The sequence below is a fragment of the Kogia breviceps genome, chromosome 16, assembly GCF_026419965.1.
Source record: "Kogia breviceps isolate mKogBre1 chromosome 16, mKogBre1 haplotype 1, whole genome shotgun sequence".
NCBI lineage: Eukaryota > Metazoa > Chordata > Mammalia > Artiodactyla > Physeteridae > Kogia > Kogia breviceps.
The window spans coordinates 6,648,576-6,665,976 of NC_081325.1; positions in this window are offsets into that span (position 1 = coordinate 6,648,576).

A 17,401-nucleotide genomic window follows, 5' to 3' on the forward strand; every position below is an offset into this window, starting at 1 on the left:
AATTTTTCCTTTTAGGGATTGTGTTTTGGTGTCAAGTCTAAGAACACTTTGCCTAGCCCTAGTGCCTGAAGATTTTCTTCTGAAAGTTTTATACTTTTACATTTAGATGATCGTATATTTTGGGTTAATTTTTATATAACGAAATTTAGGTCTTTTTAACTTATGGATATGCAGTTTCTTCACCACCATTTATTAAAAAGACCATCCTTTCCCTATTGAATTGCTTTTGCACTTTTGTCAAAAATTATTTGGGCATCTTTGTGTGGGGCTATCTCTGTTTTCCGATTTTCGATTCTGTTACATTGATCTAGGTATCATCCCTTCACTAATACAATGCACTCTTGATTACTGTACTGTATATATAATATACAGTAAGTATTCAAATTGGGTAGACTGATTCCTAAGGCTTTATTCTTCTTTTCCAAGATGGTTTTAGTTATTTTAGAGCCTGTGTCTTTCCATATGAATTTTAGAGCAATCTTGTCTATGCCTGCAAAAAGTTCTTGCTGGAATTTTGATAGCAACTGCACTAAACTTACAAGTCAGTTTGGGGGAGAACTGACATATTTGCTATGCTGACTCTTCCAATCCATGAGAACAGTATGTCTCTCCATTTATTTTGATCTTGTTTGATTTCTTTCACATTTCCTGTTTAAAATTTTATTGTCTTCTGCTCTTTATTATTTCCTTCTTTCTACTAATTTTGAGTTTATTTTGCTCTTCTTTTTCTAGTTTCTAGGGATAGAAACTTAGGTTATTGACTTGAGAACATTCCTCTTTTCTAATGAAATCATTTGGTGCTATAAATTTCCCCCTTGGCACTGCTTTGGTTGAGTCCTACATATTTTGCTATACTGTATTTTCATTTTCATTTAGTCGTATGCATTTTTAAAATTTCCTTTGATATTTTCTCTTTGGCTCATGGATTATTTTGAAGTGTGATGTTCAATTTTCCAGCCTTTGGAGATTGTTCTGTTGCCTTTCAGTTTTTGGCTAGTTTGGTTCCATTGTTGGTTTCTCATTTGATTCCATTATGCCCAAGTGATTTTTGACAATTGCATATCCACAAGTTAAAAAAAAAAAAAAAACTTGACCTAAATGCCATACCTTGTATAAAAATTAACTCAAAATTGAGAATTCCCTGGCAGTCCAGTGATTAAGTTTGGCACTTTTATTGCCAGGGTCCAGGTTTAATCCCTGGTTGGGGAATTAAGATCCTGCAAGCTGCGCAGTGGGGCCAAAAAGTAAATTAAAGAAATAAATAAACTTCAAAAAATTAACTCAAAATGAATCATGATCTTAATAAAACTATAAAACTTTCAGAAAACAGGGACTTCCCTGGTGGTCCAGTGGTTAAGAATCTGTCCTGCAATGCAGGGGACGCCAGTTCGATCCCTGGTCAATCCCACATGCTGTGGGGCAACTAAGGCCACGTGCCCCAGTGAAAGATCCTGTGTGCCGCAACTGAGACCCAACACAGGCAAAAAATAATTAATTAATTAATTTAAAAAAAACTTTCAGAAAACATACTCTTGAAACACACACTGTATGATTTCAATTCTATTCAATTTGTGGAGATTTGTTTAATGGACCAGGATATGGTCTATCTTGGTAAATGTTCCACAGCACCTGAAAAAAATTTGTATATTCTGCCATTGATGGGTAGAATACTTTATAAATGTTGATTAAATCTCATTGGTTGATTGTATTGTTCACATCTTATCTTTTATGCTTTGCTGATTTTCCATCTAATAATTCTAACAGTTGCTAAAAGTAGGATGTTGATATCCCCAACTATAATTAAGGAATTGTCTATTGCTCTCTTCAGTTCTTTCAGTTTTGGCATCATGCATTTTGAGGCTCTGTTGTTTACTGAATAGATGTGTAGGATTGTTGTGTCTTCCTGGTGAATTGATCCTTTTATCATTATGTTATATCCCTCTTTATCTCTAGTAGTATTTTTTATGAAGTCTGCTTTATCTTATACTGATAGAGCCACTCCTCTTTTTAAAATTAATGTGTGCATAGTATACCTTCTATTGTTTATGTTTGATCTACCTATGTTGCTGAACTTGAAGTGAGTTTCTTGTAAACAGCATATAGTTCAGTGATTTTTTAAAAATCTACTCTGCCAATCTGTACCTTTTAATTGGTGTATTTTGACAATTTACATTTAAGGTAATTAGTAATATGTTAGCATTTAAGTCTGCCATTTTATTATTTCTTTTCTCTTTATTTTCTCTGCTTCTCTTTTCTTGCCTTCCCATGGGTTACTTGAACATTTTTTAGGACTGCATCTTGACTTATTTATAATGTTTTTAAGTGTACCTCCTTGTATAGTTTCCTCTAAGTTATAACAGTGGAATTTTTTTTTCTTTTTTTTTTTTTTCCTGTACGCGGGCCTCTCACTGCTGTGGCCTCTCCCGTTGCGGAGCACAGGCTCCGAACGCGCAGGCCCATCGGCCACGGCTCACGGGCCCAGCCGCTCCGCGGCACGTGGGATCTTCCCGGACCGGGGCACGAACCCGCGTCCCTTGCATCGGCAGGCGGACTCTCAACCACTGCGCCACCGGGGAAGCCTGACATCTGGTTATTCTGTTAGAAGTCTCTGGGTCTTATTCAAATCTCTTACTTCAGCAAGCAGTCGCCCTGTTTAGATTTAGCACACAGACTCTTGCCTAATTGTGTAGGCTCTAGTTCTAAAGACAGATGAACCTTTAGAGCCCTTGCAGTATTATCTTGGTCTGCTTGGTTTACCTGGTGCATCTGGAGCTTCTACTGGTTCCTGCACGTACTGCCTAATGGGGCAGAAGGAGCTTCTGGAGGCCAGGCCACCCACACCCCTCAGGTGGGAGGGGCGGTCTCAGGCCCATGGAAACAATGAAGCTTCCAAGCTGCTCATCAGTGGTGAGATCCCCCTGGCCAGTGCCATCCTGCCTCCAGGTGTCTCTCAGCGGCAGAGGGGCTCTCTGGCCAGGCAGGGAAGAAGAGCATGTCCCTTGGTCACTTATTGTCAGTGGGTTTCCTGATTTATCCCACTTGCCGATGCTGCTAGATTTGTCTGGTATTATTGGTGGGTCTTCTGTTTGATCCAGGAATGAGCCTACCTCAGCGGCCTTCTGTTGCTAGACTGGTGGTCAGGAAGCATCTGGCCTGGCTCATGTTTTTCTGTTGGCTGGGAGGTTGTAAGATGCCTTATATCACCAGGATTTTCCTCCTGTTCTGGGGTCCCCAACCAGTCCACCTGCTTCTTTCTTTCTTTCTTTCTTTTTTTAAAAATATTTATTTATTTATTTGGCTGTGCCAGGTCTTAGTTGCGGTACACAGGATCTTTAGTTGCGGCATGCGGGATCTAGTTCCCTGATCAGGGATCGAACCTGGGCCCCCTGCACTGGGAGCATGGAGTCTTTTGTTTGTTTTTTGTTTGTGGTACGCGGGCTTCTCACCTCTGTGGCCTCCCCCGTTGCGGAGCACAGGCTCCAGACGCACAGGCTCAGCGGCCGTGGCTCACGGGCCCAGCCGCTCTGCGGCACGTGGGATCCTCCCGGACTGGTGCACGAACCCGTGTCCCCTGCATGGGCAGGCGGACTCCCAACCACTGCGCCACCAGGGAAGCCCAGGAGTATGGAGTCTTTAACCACTGGACCACCGGGGAAGTCCCTGCTTCTTTCTACCATTCAGAGCTGTCCTTTGGTATCTCTTATGTTGTTTCCAGAGTTTACTGTTTTACTGAGAACGGAGGAACAGAGGAAGTGAGTCTACACCTTCTCATCTAGACCACAAGTCTGATCTCCTCCTAGTGCCTTTTATTGACTAAACCCAACTGCCAGCAAGAGAGTAAAAGAGCGTGTCAGTGCAATACATAAAGGCAGCCTCCCAGAGCAGAATGGAGAAGGGTGAAGAGTGGGCTCAGAGAGGCAAGCAGAGAATATCCAGCACAATGACCATTTTTTGGAGGAAAAATCAAAACGTTTTTAAATATGAAAAGACTAAGAGTATTTACCTATCCCATACCATCATTAAAAGAATATCGTCTGGGGACTTCCCTGGTGGCGCACTGGTTAAGAATCCACCTGCCAATGCAGGGGACACAGGTTCAATCCCTGGTCCAGGAAGATCCCACATGCCGCAGAGCAACTAAGCCCGTGCGCCACAACTACTGAGCCTGTGCTCTAGAGCCCACGAGCCACAACTACTGAGCCTGCGCCCTAGAGCCTGCGAGCCACAGCTACTGAGACCCGTGTGCCTAGAGCCCGTGCTCTGCAACAAAAGAGAAGCCACCGCGATGAGAAGCCCACGCACCACAACAAAGAGTAGCTCCCGCTCTCCGCTACTCGATAAAGACCGCGCACAGCAACGAAGACCCAATGCAGCCAAAAGTAAATAAATAGATTTAAAAGAAAAAAAAGAAGAATATCGTCTGAAGAAGGAAAGTAACCTCAGAGGGAAGGATGGAGATGCAACAAAGCAACACTGGAAATGAATAAAATATGTTGGTATATTCAATTAAACATCTGTTAACCACCCAGAGACCTAATTCTGTTATTTTAGAAAGATGATACTAAGTCCTTAGATAAAACAAGGAATACAAAAAAAAAAAAAAAAATAGACAAGGACTGCAAGGGGTGGTTCAATGAGTAATTTAAAATGCAATGTTGTCCCCGTCTTGTTCTGAGGAAGACAGCAGTCTTAGATAACTTTAGACGCTGCTGGAAAATTTATGACCATAATGGATGTTAAAAAAATTTAAGGGAACTACTAAAAGAACAGCTATTTAACCTATAGTTTCCAGTCACATATACAAGGGAAATGCAAATTATAGAAATTTTTACCAGTTTTAAAGAAGTCAGGAAAAAAGGAGAGGGAAAAGAAACAAGGTCAAAGAAGATGGTAAAGGTAAAACATCTATTTTTGCCATAGAGACTAATCTAATGAACAAATCATTGGTTTATGCAAAATGCAAATGTTTCAGTGAACTGAAGGCATATCACGGACAGCCTGCCTGGTGCTCAAATGCTTTTAAAAATGTAAGCCTTTGCTTTCTCATGAAAATTGATTATTAACCAGCTCTGTGGAGGATATTGATGTGGGGCGGGGGGGGGGTGTTAAAAATCAATCCCTAGAAAAACTGTTTCTTACTTCCCTTTCCTCTTTCCCCAGCTGCCTCCCCACCAACCATAAACCTGGTCCTTCAAACCCAACCCACTCCTTCCTTTCAGGCCTCTGAGCCTAGCACTTATTCTGATTCAGAAAAAAAAAAACAACTGTGTGGGGAAAGTAGTAATCAATTAGGAATCTCTTTTGCTAGAATTTTCCAAATCAATAAAACACCCAGTAGTAGTGGCTATGCCTAACCCATCTTTAAATCCTCAGAGACTTAGCAGAATAGTGACACCGAAGTTAGGAATATAAGAAAGAAGGAAGGAAAGAGTAGGAAGGTGGGAGGGAGGGAGGGTGGGAGAATCAATAAACATTTATTGTGCATTTGCTGTGTGCCCAGTACTGAAGAGACAGAACTGCAAAGGCATGGTGTTTCCATCTGCGGGTCTGTATCTGATGGTGCTGACGGGGCCTCAGCTCCATTTGCAGGAATCTGAGATTCCTTGGAGCAGACAGAAGGGCTGAGCCCCTGTAAGCCATGCACTGTGCGCTGATGGCGGCCTCACCCCGTGTCTTAGCCATTTGGGCTGATCTAACAGAACACCACAGACTGGGTGGCTTACAAATAATAGAGATCTATTTCTCACAGTTTTGGAGGCTAGGAAGTCCGACATCTGGTCACCAGCAGATTCAATGTCTGATGAGGGCCTGCTTCCTGGTTCAGAGACAGCCTTCTTTTCGCTGTGTCCCCACATGGCGGAGGGGCAAAGGAGCTCTCTGGGGTCTCTTTTATAATTATAATTTATAATTTTATAATTATAATTCATGAGAGCTCCACCCTCATGACCTAAGCACCTTCCAAAGGCCCCTCCTCCAAATATACTCACACTGGGGGTTATAATGTCAGCCTACAAATTTTGGGAGGACACAGCCGTTCAGCCTCAAGTACCCTGTGCTCGCCCTTCCTCCTGTCACTAGGCAGAGCAAATTAGGTTCACGGTGCGGTTAAAGTCCTGTGACTAAACCTTCTGGGTTGGCAGAATTCTACCAATGCTCTTTCCTCTTCCTTCCCTGCAGGGTGAGAGGGTGACACGTGAAACTTTCTTGTGTGTGACCTGGGTCATCCGCACTCAGTCTAAGGACCCGTACCTGACTCAGGTGCATTTCCTTCTAGAACCCAACCTGAGAATATGCCCATTGCGCTGAGCACACAAGCAGAGTTGCACGTATTTTTATGAAATGAGCGGGACAGTAGGGTCCTAAACCAAGGAATATTTGATAAGAACTGAGATCAAATTGAATCAAAGGGCCTAAAAATCGTGGCAACTTCAAAACCATAAGATAACCTTTAGGAAAGAGAAGAATTTTTAAAATCTACTGTGTAATATTAAATATATGATATATACATTCAGAACACCAAAAGGTAATTTCTTACAATTGCTCTATAATGTTAGGGAACTCCTTAAAATTTCTGGATATCATTTTTTAGCACTTCCAGGTCTAAAAACCAAGATTCTTTGAACGTCTCTGCCAAGTATGGGAAGACGCATTAGAACTGGTTCCCAGGTACACCCAATGACACACCTGTATGACAGAGGTGAGGCCACTGTGCTACAAAAATGACTGTGAGTAACTTCTGGGCAGCTAGTTTGTGCAGCCATCATAAGAACTTATTCATCCTCCTTGAAGTGAACTGGAATTTTCCAGGCTATAGAGGTTCAAAAATATCTTACTTGAGGTCCCAAGCTCACCTAGCCACCAGGTATGCTCACCTCTGCACTGGGAAGTTTTTTCCTCATTTTGGGGGCTACCGAATGAAGTAGGGAAGAGTAATGAGATAAGTCATCTAATTTGGAAAGAAAAATTGCTCAAAAGTGAACAAAAATGGGGACTTCCCTGGTGGTCCAGTGGTAAAGGATCCACCTTCCAATGCAGGGGACGCAGGTTCAACCCCTGGTCGGGGAACTAAGATCCCACATGCCGCAGGACAACTAAGCCCACGCGCCACAACTACTGAGCTCGCACACCTCAACGAAAGAGCCCACTGTGCCACAAACTACAGAGCCCACATGCCCTGGAGCCCACGCACCACAACTAGAGAGAAGCCCGTGCACTGCAACGAAGACCTGACGACGCAGCCAAAAAAATAAAGAAAATAAATAAATAAAAATATTTTTTTTAAAGTGAACAAAAATGGGAAGAGTCTGGAGATGATATCCGTTGCCTCCATAAACAATTTCTCTTTTAATCCTCACAACAACCCCATGAGGTATTCTTATTCTTATTATTATTGTCATTTCATTGGCAAGAAAAATGAGATTTGTCTCTTTTCATTTCCTAGGGCTGCCATCACAAATTACCACAGACTGGGTGGCTTAAAACAACAGAAATTTATTCTCTCACAGTTCGGGAGTATCAGCAAGGGGTCAGCGGGGTTGCTTCCTTCTGGAGGCTCTCAGGGAGCCTGCTCGCGGGCTCTAGGGCGCAGGCTCAGTAGTTGTGGCTCGCGGGCTCTAGGACGCAGGCTCAGTAGTTGTCGCTCGTGGGCTCCAGAGCACAGGCTCAGGAGTTGTGGCGCATGGGTTTCGTTGCTCCGCGGCATGTGGGATCTTCCCAGACTGGGGGTCGAGCCCGTGTCCCTGTGTCCCCTGCATCGGCAGGCGGATTCTGCTAGCTTCTGGTGGCAGGCAACCCTCAGCAGTCCTCGACTTGTAGACACGTCACCGTCTGAATAAATCTGTGGTAATCAGCCAACTTCATCCAAAGCTGGAAACATAGCTTCAGCCACACGTTCTCTTTTTAGCAAAGCCTCCACCTTAGCACCACCTCCACGGTCAGCAGCCTTTAATTCTTTATTAAGGTCACCAGACGCTGGAGTTGCAAATCATTTCTTCAGGTATCGGCAGAGCCATTCACTGGATGTATTATTGCTAATGGCTGCCCGTGCGGGTGCAATGGTGGAAACTCCTGCTGGATTATACGTCCAAGATGTTCCATACACGTGTGCCTCTAAATCACCGCCTATCTCTCTTTAGATCAGAGCCACTAAGTAGCAGGGACAAGTCTGGAATGCAGATCCCCTGGCTCTAGGTGCAAAGCGCCATTTCAGCGTCTCAGTTTTCTTAGGTTTTTCAAGTTCAAGTCCAGTGGCACACCGTGTGTGCTGGTCTGCTAAGGACCCATCTTAACCACCCATCCTGGGCTCTAGAAAACAATCAAGTAAGAAATCTGCCAATTCATCACATGGGAGATTGGGATTGACATATATACACTAATATGTATAAAATGGATAACTAATAAGAACCTGCTGCATAAAAAAAATAAATAAAATAAAATTCAAAAAATAAAAACCCCATTAAAGCTCCCCACCCCCATCCCCCACCAAAAAAAAAAAAGAAATCTGCCTGTTCACCATCCAGGACTTAAGGACACATCCTAAGGTTCAGAGAATGCAGAGGGCATGTGCCACGTGGACAAAATCCCGAGCAAAGGATGAGGAGGACAAGTGCTGATCATGACAAGAGGCAGTTACTCTTCTCAGATGAGAGGACAGTGTTCACAGGGGCAAGAACTCTTCTGTGGACATCAACACCCCAGCAGTGAACACAGCCTGTGAAACCGAGCCACAAAGGACAGAAAAATAGTGGCTCTCCTTATGCCTTTGTCTTACAATAACCATAATCACATGGATCACAGGTGACTATTCCTCGCTTTGAATTCGGATCCAGTAATATTTTCTGCTGCATCACAATGTCCTTTCTATTGGCTACTTGCCATTTTGTTGGCCTTCGAAGGACAAACGCAAGTTTGCCAGGATGGAGCAGGGCAGAGGGCTAATCCCAGCAGTAGCTGGGGGTTTCGCGAGGGCAGGATGCCCCCGGAGATGCTGAGGATGGGCATGTGATGGAGTAGGTGGTGCTTGGGGAAGTGAGGATTTGTGAGAAAGGCAGCCTGAAGACAGGGTTGGTGCCAAGTCGAAGGACTCACTGGGCTTTGCTAAGGGGTTGACTTTATAGGCACTGGAGGAAACAGATTTTAGATTGAGAAATTAGAAAACTCACAGTGTAAGAAAAATAACTCTACTGGTAATGTACACATGCTGGATGTGAAGAAGCAGCATCAGGGAGCCTGGGTGGACACGAGTCACAACTGCCTGGTGAGACCCAATCTTCCCTGAGGCAGTGCCCGGGGCGTTAGGGAAAGACCAATGCAAGAGCTATTTAAACGGAAGAAAGGACAGAGACTGGAAACCTAGTGAATATGGGTATAAAGCAGAAGTCAAGGACATTGGACAAATCATGGTAGTTGCAATGGGATGAGATGGGTGAACTACTCTTAAATGACTTTCCGGATTCAGGACTGACAAGCTAGGACTGGCTGTCCTGTCACACTTTTCCATCCTAAAACACATGTACTATTTTCCTACCAAATAACAGTCCCATGAACCTTCCCTGACTGACTTTACTGATTCTCCTTTCCATTTCTGCCCCCTAAGTGGAGATATCCTCAAGAATTTAGCCAGGGCTCTCTTTCTCTTTTACACTCAATCTTTCAATAAGCCAGTCAACACCTAGGTATCCACACACCCAGCCCTGTTCTCTTACTTAGTTCATCTCCAAACGCCTGCAAGTCCCTTTAATTTACATTACCCACCTTCACCCCCAGCTCAGCATATTCGAATAAGACTAATCATTATCTTTCCCTGAAAATTGGTCCCCTCTCTCAACACCCTCTTTTCTGTCCACCGTAAAGTTATTTCTTCAGTGTCCCAAACTAGCAACCTTGAAGCCACCTTAGCAGTAAAAGAGCATCATAGGTCATGAAGCCAGACAGATTCTGCGTGAACATATATGACCCATCCAGCTGCTAATCATACAACTTTGCGCAAACTAATCAGACTTCCTGACCTCTGCTTCTTCAATAGTAAAATGGGGGTGATAATATTTAACTCAGAGGAATGTCATAAGATGTAAGATGTCCAGGGAATTCCCTGGTGGTTGGTCCAGCGGTTAGAACTAGGTGCTTTCAGTGCTGGGGCTCGGGTTCGATCCCTGGTTGGGGCGCTAAGATCCAGCAAGCCATGTGGTGTGCCCAAATTAAAAAAAAAAAAAAAAAAAAGATGTAAGATGTCTGGATTTTTCCCTTTTTCTCCTTTCCTGTTATGACTCTAGACTACACATTTTCATATGTCAACTACCCTTTAACAGCATCTGAACTGGTCTAATGACTTTAGTCTCTCATATTCTGGTCCATAACCCACGTTGTCATATTGACATTCCTAAAACACTGCTTTCGTCCTGTTAGACATACTTGGTGTGCACAACTGAGTCCTTAAGTATGTCGGAGACACGTGTGTACATGTATGCGCATGCGCCTCTTCACGCGTTTTCTTGTAACTTACACGAACAGATCTTCCCGCTGCCTTGCACTCCCCTCGTATCTTCCTACGGAGGTGAGCTCAGGGCTCAGACAGTGAGACTCAGTCAACGCCATTAGCCCAGTCATTAACAAGCCCGTTCCTAGAACATTGCTCAACTTACGGCCATGTGTTTTCTGGAAGAGACAAAGTTCATGAATTCACGGCACTCCAGAAAACAGCAGTAGCAATGGAAAGAGAAAGGCAGAATTATCTTAGAGAAAAGGCTCTAGCTGGGTGGAAGCCACGAGAGAAAACGATATCCCATTGGCATTCACTATAATGGCAAACCATTGAGAAATTAACACGATGAAGAACTTGCATGAAAGTGATAAAACCCTGTGAGGTAGTTGCCAGGGACTGGGGGGAGGGGGAGGGGGATTGTTGTTTAATGGGTATAGAGTTTTCAGTTTTGCAAGATGCAAGGAGTTTTGAAGATGGATATGTAACAAGGTGTATACACGTAACACTACTAGCCTGTAACACTCAGAAATGGTTAAGATGGTAAATTTGATGTTATGTGTTTTTTAACGCACGTTTTTAAGTCTCTATAAAAAACTCTGAGTAAAATCCTAAAGGAGACGAAGGTGTGCTTCTCAGCTGGGGAATTAATAAAGCAGGAAGGAAAGCTTTAGACCGGGGGACGTGCCCTTGCTGTGGTGTTCTCACCACAGCCTACACTTGTCTCTATCAGAGAGATCATCTCGCTACATTTCAACTTCCTCTCTAGTTGCCCGATTCCCTACTAGACTACGGGTTCTTGAACACAGAGACTGCTTCTTTACTACGGCATCCCCTGTACTTAGCCCATGGAGGTGATCCATAAGCATTTGTTGAATATGAATGAGTGAGAGCTAGACACTCCACTTGTGTGTTCTTTTTGGAATGCTTCTCACGTATTTATTATTAACTCACAGGGTACAATTCTCTGTGGCAGGTACTACTGTTATTCCCATTTTACAGAGGGCGAAACTGACGCACAGAGAGGTTAAGCCACTTCCCCAAGGTCACACAACTAATAAGTAGTTACACTGGATTCAAACCAGGACAGTCCAGTGCAGCTCCAGAGTCCATGCTTTTAACCACCCGCCAAGCTTCTCATCTCATTCGGTAGATGAGAAATTTGAACACTGGTCAGCTGAAAGTCCAAAGTCAAACTGTTAGTAGGTGATGGGGCCAGACCATACCCTACCTGCTTTCAGGAAATAACTGAAAACAGGGCCCCACAGGAAAGCCGGGTGTCTCTGCAGGAGTAGTGGGCTCACCAGCTTCCAGTAAAGGTAGAAGAACCACACTCTCAGGGCATCGGGAGTTCTTCACTGTGTGCGTGTTTATGAATTTGCTTCCTTCCCAGCACTGGAAACTAAGACTGGGTCCCAGGGATCATGTGTTATTCTGCTTTATCCCCAAAGGCTGCCACAGTGCCTGGTACAGAGTACACGTTCAGACAGGAGTCTACTGGAAGGAGGGAGGGAAGAACAATCGTAAGCCCGGCTACCATTTATGACAACAGATCAAGGTCACAGCTCAGTGTATCTGTAAGTCTATGAATTCCTGATAAATCTTAGAATTATCAATTCACCTCCTCCAAACTCACCATTTGACCTCATGTTTGTTATCTTCGTGGAACAGGTGACTACAGCCAGAAAGTTGAACAATCATTATTTAATGTCTAAGTCCTCTGCACACAGCGTGAGTATTCCGGCAAATAAACAAACAGTGATCATTGTGAATATTTACAAGGAAGCGACGTTTGCACAGGTCCAGCTGGTGCACCGTACCGTCGACCCAAATTCCAGAAATGGGGATAAAAAGCAAGAGTCGGGCACGGACTGGTTCCAAGTAAACCTTGCCTTGTGAAGGATGGAAGTGAACAGGGCTGGGGAAGCAAGGAGTTATGAACTTCCTGAAATCTCATGCAGAATTTTGTGTGCTTACACACTTGTGCCTTCTTCTGGGGAAATGATCTGTGACATTTATTACAACCTCAAAGAGCTACTTGAGGGCTTCCCTGGTGGCGCAGTGGTTGAGAGTCCACCTGCCGATGCAGGAGACGCGGGTTCGTGCCCTGGTCCGGGAGGATCCCACATGCCGCGGAGCAGCTAAGCCCGTGAGCCATGGCCGCTGGGCCTGCGCGTCCGGAGCCTGTGCTCCGCAACGGGAGAGGCCACAACAGTGAGAGGCCCGCATACCGCAAAAAAAAAAAAAAAAAAAAAAAAGAGCTACTTGACTAAAGCAACAAAATCGGAACTATAGCTTCGGTATCTTTGCTTACTGATTGGAGTACGATGTTTTCCTTCCAGCCAACAAGTGAGAAAGAACTACAAGGATGCCTTGGTATAAACTGAAGAAGTGCTTTAGGGCCCCTTGTGGATGGAGAGGGTGAGAGAACGGAGATGGAATTTGTGAAACGTTTAGTAACCTGATAGATGTGAAGGCTACGTGCAAAAATGGGTGCGAAGGTGCTAATTGCTTCTATTCCCCTAATTAGTGATTTTCTTAAAAGTTGAACAAAATCAAGGCTTTTCAAGTACATTTTTGAGAAAAGGGAGCTTGAATGAGATGAAGAACGAGAAGCTGGTCTGGCCATGTGGCTATCTACTTGGTTTCAAGACCATTCCTCCGCCCTTTACCCAACATCCGGGTCACAAAAAACAACAACAAAAAAAAAACTCGTTGAAACACCACTCAACTTTGTTAAATTATTTTTTCAGCTGAAATGTAGATAAACCAACTCCAGTTCTTTTCTTTCCTCAAGTCAAGCAATAATCAGAACCAAAGTCCTAGAATATTATAAAGAGTAGATGGAATAAGATCAGTATTCTTTTCCAAAAAGCTCCTGGGCTGGAAGGGATGAGGCTCATAAGGAAACCAGCAGGAGAAAAGGGGGAAATTTGAATGTTTCCCAGTAAGAACTTTTCTTTACTGAACTTCTCTAGTTATTATATTTAAGTTTGGCTACTGGTCATATAAATACAAAAAGGCAAATAGTGTCACTCCAGTCTCTTGAGAAAACTCCAAATTCTGTGTAATTACAGGCCAGGAGACAGATAACCCAGGTTAGGGGCTACAAACTGTGTTTGCCTTTTTGTTATCACCTGTCACAATTTGCTGGGAAGGTAAGAAAACACTGCTGTTTATCTGGATTCATGGCAATCTCTAACTCCAACTTTTCGAAACTTCAAGGTTTGACTGTGTCCATGTTGGCAGAGTCTAATAAATTGCTTTGTAAATGAAGCAGACAACGCTGATTGATTATGTTTTACGATACAGCATTAGTAAACACAGAAAAGATTTTCTTCTCCTAAACTGAATTTTAGGTCCATATGTATGTGCCTCTTTCCCCAAAAAACAAATAGAAATTGAAATCAGTTTATGTATAGGCTGGTCATAAAATCCGGCATACACAGATAAAAATGTTTTTTGTATACGTGGAATACAAAATGTCACGTATGGTTGCTTGTGTTCAGACTTTAAGCACACCCTATGTAAGGTGTTAGAATGACAGTGAAATGTGAACCAGTTGGGTCTGTCCTGAAAGCTTGGCATCCAAGTGACAACTTAGGTGTGAACTGGAGCAGTAAAAACAGACTAACTTGATAATTTAAGCCCCTCAGCTTCTACTTTCCCTTCAACCATCTGAATGAATCGAGCCAGGAGAATCTCTTTGGCCTGTGTTATCATTAGTTAGCTGCTGTTATGAATGCCTGCATTGTAGGAGAGATGGCTCTCTTCCAACCAAGATATATTTCTTGACAATTGAGCAGAGTCATAAATATTTACATGCAAAGAAATAAACATGGAACACCCAAATCAAAACAGGCCCATTCCCTGCTGTTTTATTTAGATCGATTGTTCAGCAGAGAGAGCACTTCCTGCCTGTGAAGACTTGGGTGTGAATTAGGAAAGCTCCCGGAAAAGTGCACACACACACACACACACACAGAGACACACACACACACACACACACACACACGGCATGTACTGATGGCAGGAACGAAAATCAAGTTGACCAGAGGATTCAGACATTTAAATGAGAATTTCCCATTTAAGGTTTTCAAAATTCAAATAATTGTACAACCGTTGATGTTTTATTAAACAAAAAGAAGAAATAATATATGTTAGATTTAAAGACCCAAATTCCTTCCCATGTTTTAAAATATTGCATCTAAGTGATTAGAATTTGGCATGGTTCCTACCTTAGGCACTTTCTCTAGAAACCTAATCCATTTAGAAACATTCTGTGAAAAATAATTTACTATCCAGAAAGTTTTCCTGTTTCCAAGATAAGAAAGCCTGTTCTGCCATCCCAGCAGGCAAGGGTTGTTTAAGTTACTAGATAACAAAGTTGTTATTGATTCTATTATTTTTACTCTTCCTGATTCCCTGCAGTCCAAAGGGAGTTTGTCAGACCAAGAATGATTTTATAAAAAGGAGTAGCTGTTATTGTTGTAACTGGCCTCATTGTGACAGATGGGATCCTAGTGTTTTCTCACTGCTCTTTACTCAGGAGCTAGGAGAACAGAAAGCAAACAACCAAGAAACCAACACACTCATGGTAATCTGGATTTCTCAGCGCTGAGCCAGACCACTTGGAAGTCAAACACTAGCCACCTCCTGAATGCCCCTTTTAGCCTGTGGTTATTGACCAGCTTAACATTCCCTTATCACATGCTCATGTGGGCAGAATTAAATGGAATTAGCTGCAAATTATATAAAATTCATTTACCTTTAAAGGAAGCTATTTGGTCATGTTCCGTCTAGGGAGCGTATGGCATTAAGACACAAGTTAATGGTACTGCCTGGAGATGGATCGATTTGTTTTGGTTTTATTGTCTCCCTTATTTGCCCTTATATGTTAGCTGCTGTGGCTGGAAATGCCCAGCTCAACCTCTCTGAGCCCACGCTGGAGCCACATTAACACCCCAAGGAGAGTCCCACTGTTTCTAAAGAGCTCAGTGGTAGATGAAAAGATGCTCAACATCACTAATTATTAGAGAAATGCAAATCAAAACTACAGTGAGGTATCACCTTACACTGGTCAGAATGGCCATCATCAAAAAATCTACAAACAATAAATGCTGGAGAGGGTGTGGAGAAAAGGGAACCCTCTTGCACTGTTGGTGGGAATGTAAATTGATACAGCCACTATGGAGAACAGTATGGAGGTTCCTTAAAAAACTAAAAATAGAATTACCATATGATCCAGCAATCCCACTCCTGGGCATATACTCAGAGACAACCATAATTCAAAAAGACACATGCACCCCAATGTTCATTGCAGCACTATTTACAACAGCCAGGTCATGGAGGCAAACTAAATGCCCATTGATAGATGAATGGATAAAGAAGATGTGGTACATATATACAATGGAATATTTCTCAGCCATAAAAAGGAATGAAATGGGGTCATTTGTAGAGGCGTGGGGGCCTAAAGACTGTCATACACAGTGAAGTAAGTCAGAAAGAGACAAATATATATCGTATATTAACGCATATGTGTGGAATCGAGAAAAATGGTACGGATGAACCTGTTTGCAAGGCAGAAATAGAGACACAGTCATAGAGAACAAATGTAAGGACATCAAGAAGGGAAAGGGGGGTGGGGAGAATTGGGAGACTGGGATTGACACATATACACCACTATGTATAAAATAGACAACTAATGAGAACCTGCCGTCTAGCACAGGGAACTCCACTTCACTTTGCTGTACACTGGAAACTAACACAACATCGTAAAACAGCTATACTCCAATAAAAATAAGTACATTTTTTAAAAAAACCTTACGTGAAATATATGTAAATCCCCATTTATCTCATGAGATTTCGTGCATTTCTTAAGAATAAATTCTTCTGAAATGAAAAAATAATAAAGAGCTCAGTGGGAGAAAACACGATAATAAAGTAAGATCATGCTGATTCTTTCTCTTTAGTCACATAGAGAAAGAATGGATGTGTAAGAGAGAAGCGGAAAATCTACAAAGATGTTTGGGATTTGCATGTGTGTTGTCCATGCAGAGTTTCAAATAACATGCTTTCTGGGGCTTCCCTGGTGGCTCAATGGTTGAGAGTCTGCCTGCCGATGCAGGGGCCACGGGTTCGTGCCCCGGTCCGGGAAGATCCCACATGCCGCGGAGCGGCTGGGCCCGTGAGCCGTGGCCGCTGAGCCTGCGCGTCCGGAGCCTGTGCTCCGCAACGGGAGAGGCCACAACAGTGAGAGGCCCGCGTACCGCAAAAAAAAAAAGTCATTATAACATGCTTTCTGCACTGACTTGGGCATGTTTCCATGCATTTCCTCACTTTAACCTCATAACAATCTTAGGACACAGGGGTATGTTTTAGTTTGAATGTCTGTGCTTCACGCTTGCTCTTTAAGAGTATCTGTGAGCCTCCACAGAGCAAATAAATTATAGTTTAAGTGTTTGTTGTTGTTGTTCTCAAGTCATAGTGTGCATGAGAATGACCTTGGGTGTATTTGTTTTTTATTTACTTATTTTTTTAATTTTTTGGCTGCGTTGGGTCTTCGTTGCTGCGCGTGGGCTTTTCTCTAGTTGCGGCAAGAGGGGGCTACTCTTCGTTGCGGTGCGCGGGTTTCTCATTGCGGTGGCTTCTCTTGCTGCGGAGCACGGGCTCTAGGCCCACGGGCTTCAGTAGTTGTGGCACACGGGCTCAAAAGTTGTGGCTCGCGGGCTCTAGAGCGCAGGCTCAGCAGTTATGGCGCACGGGCTTAGTTGCTCCGCGGCATGTGGCGTCTTCCCGGACCAGGGCTCGAACCCGTGACCCCTGTATTGGCAGGCAGATTCTTAACCACTGCACCACCAGGGAAGCCCTTGGGTGTATTTAAAATGCAGAATCCCAAGTCCCACGCCACCCCCCATATGATTA